Source organism: Cryptotermes secundus, unplaced genomic scaffold (genome assembly GCF_002891405.2).
Source record: "Cryptotermes secundus unplaced genomic scaffold, Csec_1.0 scaffold26, whole genome shotgun sequence".
Taxonomy (NCBI): domain Eukaryota; kingdom Metazoa; phylum Arthropoda; class Insecta; order Blattodea; family Kalotermitidae; genus Cryptotermes; species Cryptotermes secundus.
The window spans coordinates 34,668-47,296 of NW_019743656.1; the positions used below are offsets into that span (position 1 = coordinate 34,668).

General features: G+C 41.6%; 1 non-coding gene across 1 annotated transcript; it reads right to left on the bottom strand.

Moving 5' to 3' along the window:
- Positions 1-7,818: 7,818 nt before the first annotated feature.
- Positions 7,819-7,922, bottom strand: LOC111874224. The gene has a single exon (XR_002844507.1). It is a non-coding gene; the product is annotated as a U6 spliceosomal RNA (small nuclear RNA).
- Between the last annotated feature and the right edge of the window lie 4,707 nt (positions 7,923-12,629).

A 12,629-nucleotide genomic window follows, 5' to 3' on the forward strand; every position in this document is an offset into this window, starting at 1 on the left:
TCTTCCAATCTGCACACTTCTTGTCTCCCCTCTGTCCAGTCGTACTCCAACTTTCTGATCCATGTACAATTTGCTAATCAATCTTCTTTCACGCCAATTGATACCTGTTTCCTTTAGGATCTGCATTAATTTGGTCCAGTTTACACGGTCAAATGCCTTCTGCCAGTCTATGAAGCAAACACACAGTTCTTCATCTATCTCCTAAGTTCGTTCTGCTATAGTTCTCATCATCCCAATTGCATCCCTGGTTCCTTTTCCTCTTCTAAATCCAAACTGATCTTCTCCAAGTATATCCTCTATTTTCCTTTCAATTCTTCTTTTAAGTATCTTTGTTATTATCTTTGCTTTTCAAGATACATCAGGAGTTTTAAAGATTTTTCTCGGTAATTCTATTCACGAATCATACGTAATGTTTTACTGTAACATTAATCACTATGAATAATATGCCAGTTTGAACCAACATAAGGAACGAAACACTTCTTGCCGTTGTCTCGAAGCGTGTGGATCAGTACACTGCACACTTCGTGTACGACAAATGATGTGATTTTACGTGAAAACTTGAAGAGCTAAGACGCATTTATAAAGCCAACTCTGGAAACAAAAAATCAGAGCGTCGCAGCTAATCGTTCGTGAACTGGGATATCCTTATCTCATGTTCATATTTGTCTTTGGTACAAGTTGACCTTTCTTATAAGAATATTCAAAATCTGTTATGGATATGCTAAAAAAGTTCTCGAACTTTGTGCTAGGTTCTAGATTCAAACTTTCTATATGTCTGAGGCACAATATCTAAAATAAGTAAATGAACGTGTTAATAAACAAAACAAGTAAATACATATGTCAAACGAAAATAAAAACAATTAGGTACATAAAGAAAACAATTATAAAAATGTAGAAAAGGCTTTTTGTTGTTGTCTGTCTTCCAGTTGTTATTCGCGGAGGTTAGGTTCCATGAAATCTAACCGCAAATACCAAGGGATTACAGTAATAATTTATACTTATATAACAGAGAATATGAACTTACCTAGCTCTACTTCTATTCAAGGACATCATTCACCATCTCATTCTGTCTTTCTTTTTACTACCAGGCACACACAGGTCATGATAACGTGGGCAGCGTTGTAAACTACTTGTTCTCTTCACTGTCCATGTGGCGTTTACTGCGCACACTCGCCTCAAATCCACGAGTCGTCTGGGAACGTTAAGCCAACTTATATGATAAGGCGAATTCCTGGACAGCTATGCGTGACTAGAAATACGAGTATTTTCCTTATAAATGAGTACTGTGGGAGCAAAGACGATTAGAGTATACCCTCATTATCCCGTTGCAGTTAATGCGGATCGAAATATGAAAAACGAAAAACACTGTTCACAGTTGAGTACATATTTTAAAAAACACTTGGCGTTTAGGAAGGCAGGTGAGTAACTTGTCTGTTGAGACGAAACTTGCAGTTTCTTCAAATCTGCATTATTACGTTCAAAAACAAGTAGAACTTCTGAGCTCCTATCAATGAATGAATAAATATACATGGAACCTCGCTTAACGAGCATAATTCGTTCCAGAGCCTTACTCGTAATGCGAAACAATTTTTCCCATATAAATTAATGTAAAATACGATAATGCGTTCTCAACAAATTTTATGTATAACGTTTATTCAAAGAAAATTATATATACATTGTTAAGGAGCGTGAATCATCTTCATCTTTTCTTCTATGCGGGATGAACCAACCTCGAATGCGAATTCGATTTGCAGAAAACAAAAAATCGAAATAATTAGTTTATTATTTATGAGATATATCTAATTCTTTTTTACTAGAAAGCTGTCTAGAGTCATTTGTTTTTGCCAACGCTTCAAAATTTGGTGAAAATGCGACACAGCATTATCATTAAATAAATTTGTAGCGCGCATAGCCACTGCCTTATTAGGATGATGCTTCTCAATGTACGATGCAACGCTCGTTAAGCGAGTCATTTGTATACAATTTGTTTGGCTCGTTATGCGAATTACTCGTTATGAGAGGTGCTCGTTAAGCGAGGTTCCACTGTACTGTCTTTTTATAGTTTTACAATAAAGGCTCTACTATGATTTTTTTATTCATTTTCTTCAGCACTATTTATATCAATAATTTTTCCATTTATTCGTGTTCTAAGTCTTTTATTTACTTTTAGGTCTGCCTAATCAGGATTAGTGGGGTTTACTTCACTCACTCGCCGCTCTTACACGGCACAAACATTCACCTATTCGCCGGGTACAAGAGTCATGTGGCTGGCTTCATATCAGTTATGGATTTGTTTACTGGTTAAAAATTTTACGAAGTTTGCTTTATCAAGTAGTTTATTGGCTATAATCCACGTTTTCACGAGATTAGATATATCGTTTGACCATTTCACAAACTCTTTTCGTTGGGTTTTGGGATTATCACTAAAAAAACTTTTGTTGCCATTGCCGGTAGATGACTAGTGAAGACGGAGAATCCTAGTGCGTGTGCAACAGTGAACTGTAAATTGTGTAAATCAGTGATAGCGCTGTATTAATTGTAATTAAGAGAGACAGTGTAACCGAAGTGCTAATAAATCCGATCTGGAACCCGTTATTTTCGTCACGCGTACCGAAATTAACGGCCGTGGGGATTCGTTGCATCCAAAGGTACGCACACACGTTTACACACGTGCATGTCTGAATGGCAAAACAATACCCTCAGATGGGTCACTATCGTCTGTTGCGGTACCGCGTGCTGAACATGCGCATGCGTAGCAGAACAGCCGGGTGCGTTCCACACGTCACGATACAAACCAAACTAGGACAAGCCATTGCTAACAGCTTGTCTGCGTGCGTGTTGTTACGTCACCCGTACCGTTTTGACAGGAGGAACGTAGCGCGACACACACTTCCGTTAAGGACACAATGGGTAGGATGTGGGCAGAGACTGATGAGCGGCATAGAGCTGGGATAGCCGCGCGCAGAAGTCACCGTCTCATTGGTTGTGACACCATACATATTGGTAGATAGATACCGTATCGACGTATCGGAATAGTAGTTTCTTCTGAAACACCGGTGTATATATATCAGACTACACAGTGTCATATCCAAGACTATAGCCTTGAGAACCTCAAACCTCACGTATCATGATTAACTTAAAGTGTTAATCGGAAACTGCTTGAAGTGGAAGTTGGTTATTTAACGACGATGTATGGAGACTATAGCGTCGATGATGGGATGAATGATGAATGTGGAGCAGGAATGGAATAAGAATCGGCAGGGGAAACCGAAATACTCGGAGAAAACCTGCCCCAGCGCTACTTTGTCCACCTAGGCTCGAACCCGGGCCGCCGCGGTAGGAAGCCGGCGACTAACCGCCTGAGCTGTGGCACGGCCAATTATGATCTTAATTCACTTATTATTATTTTCTTTAAAATGGACTATTTCACTTAAAATTTCTTTTTTTCTCAGGAAAATACATTATTGCTAAAGGTTCTACATGCAGTGAAAATATAGACACTGGTAAAGTCCATTCACTCTAAGGAAAATGGATACGTCCTACCTCGTTTAAGCAACCTAACGGAAGACAAATCGTGCATAATTATTTGTGAATTTCACACCGGAATACGAACTCTGGACATACAATGTGATTCTAAATTATTGTCGGCGTTTCTGTGACCTATAATTTTCAAAATGAAAACAACAGAATAAAACTGCTGATGGAATATGAAAGTGTAACTCTAAACGTTTCATTTGCCAATGCGTTACTCGCCACATTGACGTCTTTATTATTCCGTAAGCAGTTTTATTTTGTTGTTTCCGGTTTGAAAATTATATACCACGGTAACCCCGACAGTAATTTAGAATCACTCTGTGTTTGGAAGCAGCATGAAGACACATCTGTGTAATTAACTTGTTCTTATTCCCACAGTACATGGTGTGAGGTATAGGTGGGGTGTAGATGGCGTATAACGTGTTTAGTTTCCAACTCATGCATTAGCTTCTTTAAGGGTGTACGTATCATGATATATTCAGCGTTGAATTTTGCATTTAAACGTGTAGAGCTACTGTTACGTAACGAGAATGGCTTATCATGATTCATACCCGTTTCTTTTAATCTTAAACTGCGTGTGGAAGTACATGAGGATGTTTTGCTCTTAGGACTACACTCGTGATGTCATTTTCTTCCTCTGTTTCTCCGTTCTCACGAGGCACTCAGCTCGACAGCGGCGCACTGGGCATAGAGTGAACGAAGTCTTGCAGACCTTCGTAACGTTGAACCCTTCTGACGTAATGATTCTCCGCACAACGTACAGAGTCTTGAAACGTGGAACGGACCATGCGTCCATCAGGGACCACTTCAATTCAGTTTACACTCTCAATACTATGTCCATATATGGATGCTCATAATTTCCTCGAAGAAGAATAAGCAGAATGTAAAAGGGTATGTGAGGCATCGAGGCTCCCATATTTTCTAGAAAATCGGCTCACAGATGGCGGTGAGTTTGTCAGCCGTACGCGCCGTCGCCCTTTGCCCCCAGGAAGATTTCTGGTATTCATTTCTGTTAGAGACTAAGTCGACCCCAGGGCCATAGTGCGGCTGAAAAATCCAAAGACCTCATCGGAACTCGAACCCGCGGCCGTCCGACTTGTAGAATAGTACCTCAACCAACTACACTACCGCGTGCTCCCGCTCTGCGAAGAAGAACTTAACCTAAATGTTATACACAAGAATACCTGCCCACCTGCGGTTTCACGCAGGCGGAAGAAAATGGCGCTCGAGTGAAGGAGCCGGGTAGGACGTATAGGAAGGGTGAAATATTAGATAGAATAATCAAATAATGGTCAAGACTATAAAAACAGTTTAAAAAAATCCATTAGGGGACGCACTAGGTCAGCAAAATACGGAGGTGGTAAACAACCGAATGAGCAGAATTACACAAGAAATGCAAATGTTGAGCAGGGGGGATATTAAGAGACTGGAAGACATAACCACAAGAAACATCTGAATGAGAATAAGTGAAGGATGTGTTGGAACTGGAAGGAAACCTGAAAAAGTTACGAGAGAGAAATGGAAGTTGTGTAAATACACGTAGTTCACGGTGCAACTGGAAGAAGGAAATGCGTACAGAAATACTCGTAAGCTTAGGATTAGATAGGAAAGGAATAGGAGTTCGGAGGCTGAATGGGGTTAGGAGGAACAATGAACAGGAGATTTGTCTCATATTTTTCAAAGAGGTGGATTGAAGCCACGTACTGAGGTCTGAAGGAATAACAATTTGGGGGGATGGGATCTGTTGCGAACGTCGGTGCGGAAACACGTATTCTCAGGATAGTACGACGAAAGAAAAAAGAAATATGAGAGAAAATCGGTATGGGGCTTCATGTAGGCCTGTCTGAAGGGTTTTCCATAGACGAACACAATTGGGGGCTTCCGCAACAACAGATATGCATCTGCCGGGGGCACGATTATAGTGGCATCCGAAACCACGTTCGTAGTTTCGGAATAACTGTTCGGGTGCATTTTATTGTGCCACGGTTTCATAATTTATGACCAGTGTAAACAGGTCTACGTGACGTCTGTGTTTACTGAGAGACTCTGCACTGCTGGGGCGGCGAATGTTCATTCCACGGGGAGGAGCGGCAGGAAATTTGCTTGCAAATTTATATTTAAGCCGTGTTATTAAGGAGGATAAAAAGTATATGTATTCTCGGTAGAAGAATACAATATGAAGAAAATAATAAGAAATGCCTCTGATGATGGCTCCGTGGTGAGCCGAAACATGTAAGGCAGGTGGTGACGAGGTGGAAAACTTAAAAAAGTGTCACATTTGACGGAAGGAACTTGATTGTTGATTGTTAAAATAATTTTGATGCTTTTTACTAATATTTGGTATATTTCCTTCTATTCTGCCTTTCTGATTTTTCTTTAAAAATTCAATGTGCAGGGGGCAATGCCTTGCTTGACGGCGCCCCCTCGTCCCAGTGCCCATGACTCGGATGGCTATTAACATTGATCGCGGTTCCCCTGACCCCCAATTTCCCAAAAGGTCTTGGCCTTGATAAGCGCCGTGTCTCTATACGCAACCCCCGAGACGGACTGGGCATGTATTCTAATGCCGATCTAATATAGTTCATAACAGCGGGTTCCACTTGTGAATTTGAGTTCAGGGAGTGTTCATCACGTATATATTTAACTGAAACGCCTTCAACGTACTGAATATGAAGTTAGGATATTACGTCACGCAGTCAGCTAGAAATTTACCAAGGTTTCGGGGGAATATGTTGAGCGTCAATCTTCAACGTAGTAAAACAAACGAGGAGCATATTTGGCGCTAGCTGCCTGCTTTCTAGCTTGCTGGGCTTAATCTTCGTCACTGATGATGGAGGCAGTACGTAGCTCCGAAATATCAGTAAACTTTAATAACCAGATTATACGACATCACTTTCCAGAAGACAGCATTCTTCATTGTCACTGCTGTGAAAACCTCATAAAGAGCTCCTTTCTATGTGTGTGGAAGGGCGAAACAGGATCTTCATCAAGAAACGTTTGTCTGTTACTCAGAAATATAATAAATCCGAGAATGAGTTCCTATTTGTGTTCAGATGCATTTCTGTGTTTTTGTTGCACGCTATTTTAGTATAAATTCTGCAATTCTAAACAAAATTAGTTAAGGTAAGCTCGCCAAATATTTTGACGTACCTTATTTTGTAGTATAAAACTGTGAACCCGTCACATACTGAGGTATGCATTAAAGCAAATTGTAGAATATAGAATGTTCCATTCAAACCTCCCATATTTTATCAGATCTTAGAAGAGAAATTATGAAAGGTAGGAAAATGAAGCTATAGGAAATATAAGAACAACCCAAAAAATTTTATTTAACACACTAATAAACCTCTACATGTGCACCATTGGTAGCACGAACAACATCCAATCTGTATTCAGTTTCTTGCCACGTTCTTTCCAACATGTCCATCGGTATAGTAGCAATCGTTTCACGGATGCGGGCTCGTCAATCTGGGAGGTCATTCACTGGAGGCACGAACACACGGTCCTTCACGTAACCTCAAAGGAAGAAATCGAGCGGAGTGTGGTCCGGTGAACGTGGTGGCCACCGAATTGGTCCGCCACGTCCAATCCAGCGATCTTGGAAGGTGGCATTGAGAGACCTCCGAATATCCAGACCCCAATTTGGGGGGCGGGGCTCCATCTTGTTGGAAGATTATGTTAGGCTGCAGATCGGCTGCCTGGGGATACAGGAACTGTTCTAACATGTCAAGGTATACGCGGCCAGATACTGTAGCTTCACCGAAGAAAAACGGAAATAAAATTCTCTGAGTTTTTCTTTCATCTAGTGTTAATTATTATCCATAATTTATCACAATTTGTTCACATTGATTAATTAAAATGTGGGAGGTTTGAACGGAACATACTGTATTATGGAGCCATCTATGGAGAACTATTAATACAAGCCGTATTTCACATGGAGTTATCGTAGCTCAGTCAGTATTGTCAGTATAGCGATCGGGTTGCGACCTGGCAAACCGAGGAATCGGAGTTTGATATTCGCCAGAGACCAGAGATTTTTCTGTTCTCCGAGGCCGGTTCTGAGGCTCACCCAATCTCTTATCCAGCGGGGTAAAGTGGCTCGGACATGACGCTCATCATTCTTCACGTATTGCCGAGGTTAAGAATACGAGTTATACCTGCGCTCTATCGCATGTCTTAAACGGCGTGTTACTGAGTTAAGAGAAAGGGCGGTATTACCTTTAATGATGGAAAACTGTTAAAACTAATAGTGGACCACATTATGGAACTATCTGTGGAGGACTATTAAAACTATAACGCTTCATGATTTTTCGTGTCATCCTTGCGCAGGAGCCATGCTAATCTTCTCTGTATCTTTCCAATTTTAGTACATGTGCCGCCGAAGCGACTATTTTATAGGGAACCTATTAAATCTAATAGAACGCGTTAAGGGGACATCTATGGAGAACGTTAAAACCAACAGTGGAACACATTACGGTGTCATCTATGGAAATCTATCAAAACTAACAACGATACATTATGGGGCCATCTATGGAGAACTGTTGAAACGAACTACGGAACATGTTATTTAACCATCTATAGAGACATGTTAAACGTGCCTATGGAACCCATACCTAATGTTGTGACAAACTGAGGTTGCTGTACCAAGAAATATATTACGTTACAAAATTGGGTAGTCTTACACTACTTGTTACAATAATGTTGGGCAGTTAACTAAAACTTTTCAGAAATCGAAAGCAGCAGAACATGTGATCAGCGTCGCAGGAGGACAAAAGACAGAGCACGGGTCTTCGGTCTCGAAGGTGTTACGCAGATAGGTCCACAAGGTCCTCTGCGGCAACATGATTGTCCCTTCCGACAGTCTGAGGATGTGGAACACTTCTCCTTCTGGCAAATCACAGACTGCGGCCTAGCAGGAGTTGGGCAGGGCGACACATCTAGAAAACAAATGGACCCGGATTTTGAACAACAGCTCACAATAACAAGGTTTCGGCAACACTTCTGCGAATAGTTACACAAACATCTAGAAAACAAATGGACCCGGATTTTGAACAACAGCTCACAATAACAAGGTTTCGGCAACAATTCTGCGAATAGTTACACAACTTTTTAAAGATATTTAGGTAATTCGAACACAATTAAAACATGTTACAGACGAATTAAATGATTTATCAAACACAGTACTAAGTAAAGAATTATGAAGAACTTTATTTTGCCCACAGAATGTATTTATGTGTTTCACAAAATTCTCATTATAAAGATCAATTATTTTCCAAAGCCAAAAAGAAATCATTTCCTCGCCAAGAATCGAAGCCCGGTCATGTAGTCCACAACCAGTCATACTGACAACTATCCCCGCTCATGCGCAATAGAGTAGGTGCACAAAAAGTGAGCAGATGAAAACCATTACTGAGAAAAGGAGACTGAAAGAGACAATGCTCTGTTCCTGTGCACGACAATTACTCGTGACAATAGCAAGCAAGCCTTAACGTATGTGAGTGGCCACAGGTTCAGGTTTCGTGCGCGAACTCCACAGCTTCCAGGCCGGCTCTGGGGGCTGTGGCGCCCACCCAGCCCCAGTGGGTACCGGGAGTTCTTTCCTCATCACTCACCTCCCTCTACTGCCGAGATCAAGATTATTGGAGCTATACCTCCACACTGGCGCGCAGTCTAAGGCATGAACTGTCTTAGCTCGCTCGAACGCTGCGATCGTGGGTTCGAATCTCACTCAATGCATGGATGTTTGTGTGTGGGTTTATTCTGTGTTTGTGTTGTCCTATGCGTAGGTAGCGGCGTTGTGACGGGATGATCGCTCGTTCAAGGAGTCCTACAGTCTGTTTTTAATTAATTAAGAACAGGGACAACTTTATGTTATCTTACTCAGTAAGATACTCGGGTTACTGTAACCCGCGTCCGTCCGTATGCAAAGAATGCTGTACGTAATCCCGTCACAACGGGAACTGTGTTGATGAATGACCCAAGGCCATTGGTACTGAAGGTACTGAACGTACTAGTGGCGTGCTTAGGCATGTCACGCACCGGATGCGCAGTGACACCGAATTTTAAATTTGTGGCTCAAAACTCGCAAGTGCGTCGACAGGTTCTGTCAATAAAATGACAGCACAAGCATCGTGATGTTGGATAGGAGATCCAAGTTTAGGAGCCAGATGTTAGAATTTGAATCTGAATTTGGGCTTTGCGAGATTCAGTAGCTTGTACCCCATAATCCAGTGCACAGATTCATGAACGGCGTATTTTACAGTTTATTAAGCTTGCTTAAAAATTTGAAATAATAAAATGCAAATTACTGAAAGCATCCCGCGTAAAATTTCGACAAAATCAGTGATAAGGTTTATGGGGTACATGGAAAATTCCATTTATTGTCTCATGTAAACCAGGCTCTGTTCCGGATCAATATGGCTGAAAATCGGCCATGACAATTAACTTCCGGTGAAGTTCTCCCGTACTGAATTCTAAGAAAACCTGTCCAGATCTTTAGGCTGTGATGCTAGGTCACGGGCAGACAGGCGTGTCCTTCACATGAGGCGTTCTTCTTAAGTTGTAAAGGACGCCTATTAGTGAAATAGCCAGTGAAGTGGTGCGAGCGGCACCCGCGCGCCCCTCGGGGCGTGATCCCAAGTCGGCTGTCGCTTACGGGCGCTTCAATGCGCCATGGTCATCGCTGGGTACGGGTTCCAGCGCCGTTTTGGGTACCTCTCATTTAATTATCCGCGTTACCAAATTTGTTTCATTTCTGTGTGTCATTTAACGAAGCTGTCTGTATCTAGACTCTGCAACGTTTAATGGTAAGACGGTCGATGAATGATGAATCAGTGAAGGACGTCCTCAATGATATTGCTGACATCACTACTTTCTCAATGTCAAATTGTTTTATTAATGAAATAGATAAAGCTATCCCTGTAACAGGCCGTGGAGGCTCATAGGGTCGTGAGACGTCGAGGCTTCCACATTTTCTAGACAGTCGGCTCAAGATTGAAGTAAAGCTATCAGCCTTACGCGCCGGCTGCCCTTTACCCCTTGATGATTTCTAGTACTCATTTCTGTTATAGGCTGAGTCGACCTCAAGGCCATAGTACGGCTGGAAAGATTAGGTTAATTGAAAAATTCAATTACTTCATCGGGAATTGAACCCGCCACTTTCCGGCATGTAGTATAGTGCCCCCATTGCTATATTAATGCAATGTTTATAATCAATTACAGATATAAAGGCAAGGCACTTCATATGAGATAAAATTTTATAACAGTTCATATTAACTATGTTTCTCAAGATTTTTTAAAGACAGATAAGCGTTCTAGAATATGACAGAGTTTCCAGAACTTCAGTTCAAATTAACATTCAGATGTTAGTACAAGAAGTGTAATACACGTCATTTCCTGCTGAAATACAAATGTTGTACTGATATGATAAAGCCTTCCTTCTTTCCCCCCAGAAATAATGATTTGAATTGTATACGTGAATTACAACATATATCAGAGGCAAGAGTTTAAACATCTGATAACTTTTTGGATAATTGGAGAGTCTGAAGGAACCTTGACTTACAGTCAACCAAATTTTTCACAGTTTGACAGACTTTCCTGGATTCCTACTGCACATAAGACAGATAGGGCAGTGAACCTCAACACTGGACTCTTCAGGAACCCAGCGATTGTGCTTCATGCACTGCGTCCAATCCCCCACGCGTTTCGATAGCTTTGTTTTCGTATTAGCATCACTGTAGATCTAAAACTGATTAAAAGTGATGTAAGCTTATCAAGGCCAACACTTTCATGGACGTACAAACACAGAAGATTAAAGATAATAATCTGATAATGTTGTGAAGGGATTTGAGTTCTTACGATAGCGTTCGGCCTTCATCAGCGGAACGTGTAGCTAAAGTAGACAGCTCTTTAACTTATTTCTTGTTCATAATGACGGTTTGAAGCTTTAACCCTCTGACGCAAGAACTGGCATGTACAAGTAGACCCGTTACTAGGCAATGACCGCGAAATAAGTAGCTATACAATGGTAGTTGCTAAGTAATGATGCTGTAAATAACGCTCGGTGCTAAGTAGTGGCCTCAAGAGACCCGTATGCAATAATAGAAGGGCTGCTGGAAGCAGTATTCTCTATGTGATCCGTGCCGAGACTATATAAGGAGGGCCAGCTGCACTCGCGCTCGGATAAATCTCATTTGTTACGATATTGCCATTGCGCGGTGGTCAAGCTTATGGGCTTTCAAGTGACTAAGCTGCCGTTGTAGCATAAGACATGTAAATTAGGCATGAGCTGCTCTGTAAAGCTTGCACTGACAGAAGACTTGTGTGTAGTTCGAAAGGAAGAATTTTCAATAACACGCTATATGCGCGATACGTACACTCGACGAAAAGCCAAGCATATCCATAAGAGACAAACCCATCTTCTCGTCAGAGAGGATGTTACACAAGGACTATTACCGCAAGAGTTCAGTTGGAAAAACAATCTATGGTCATGGGCCTCAAGGGACCTGGCGCCAAGACGAACTTATTGGCAGCAAACCGCCAGGCGTAAAGTAACTTTGACTTTGAGTTCAGAAGAAAGTCTTAAGATTGCAGTGAGAAGAGTAAGAGTTGGTGTGAGACGGCCGCCAGCCTGGGAGTTAGGTGAAAGTCGACAGATGGAGCAATGAGTTAGTTGTGGGACAGTCGCCAGCCGGTAAGAAAGGGAGCACAGAAGCAGAGTACATTGTTGAGAGCCGTCACCAGGTAACACTGGTGGAGACATAGCAGACTGAGGAGATCAGTACTGGCTGTAGTGAACTGCAGAGTGTGTGAATTACTGATAGCGCTATACTTACTTCTAGTTACGATCTGTAAGTGTTCAATAAATCCAATTACCAATCCAAACCCCGCCTATAGTCACTCATACAAGTGACAATGTTAAAAAATTCGTCAAATTTCTCCGGCCCCTGTCTCAAGCTACTATTTCTAACCATTCTAACGTCTTCGATTTCATATTATTGTTATCAGAAAGACGAGCGGACTAAGCCTGGAAAATTTCTGGAGAAGATTTTACCTTCTCCCCTCCGCAGTAAATTGTCTTTCACTACTCCCACAAT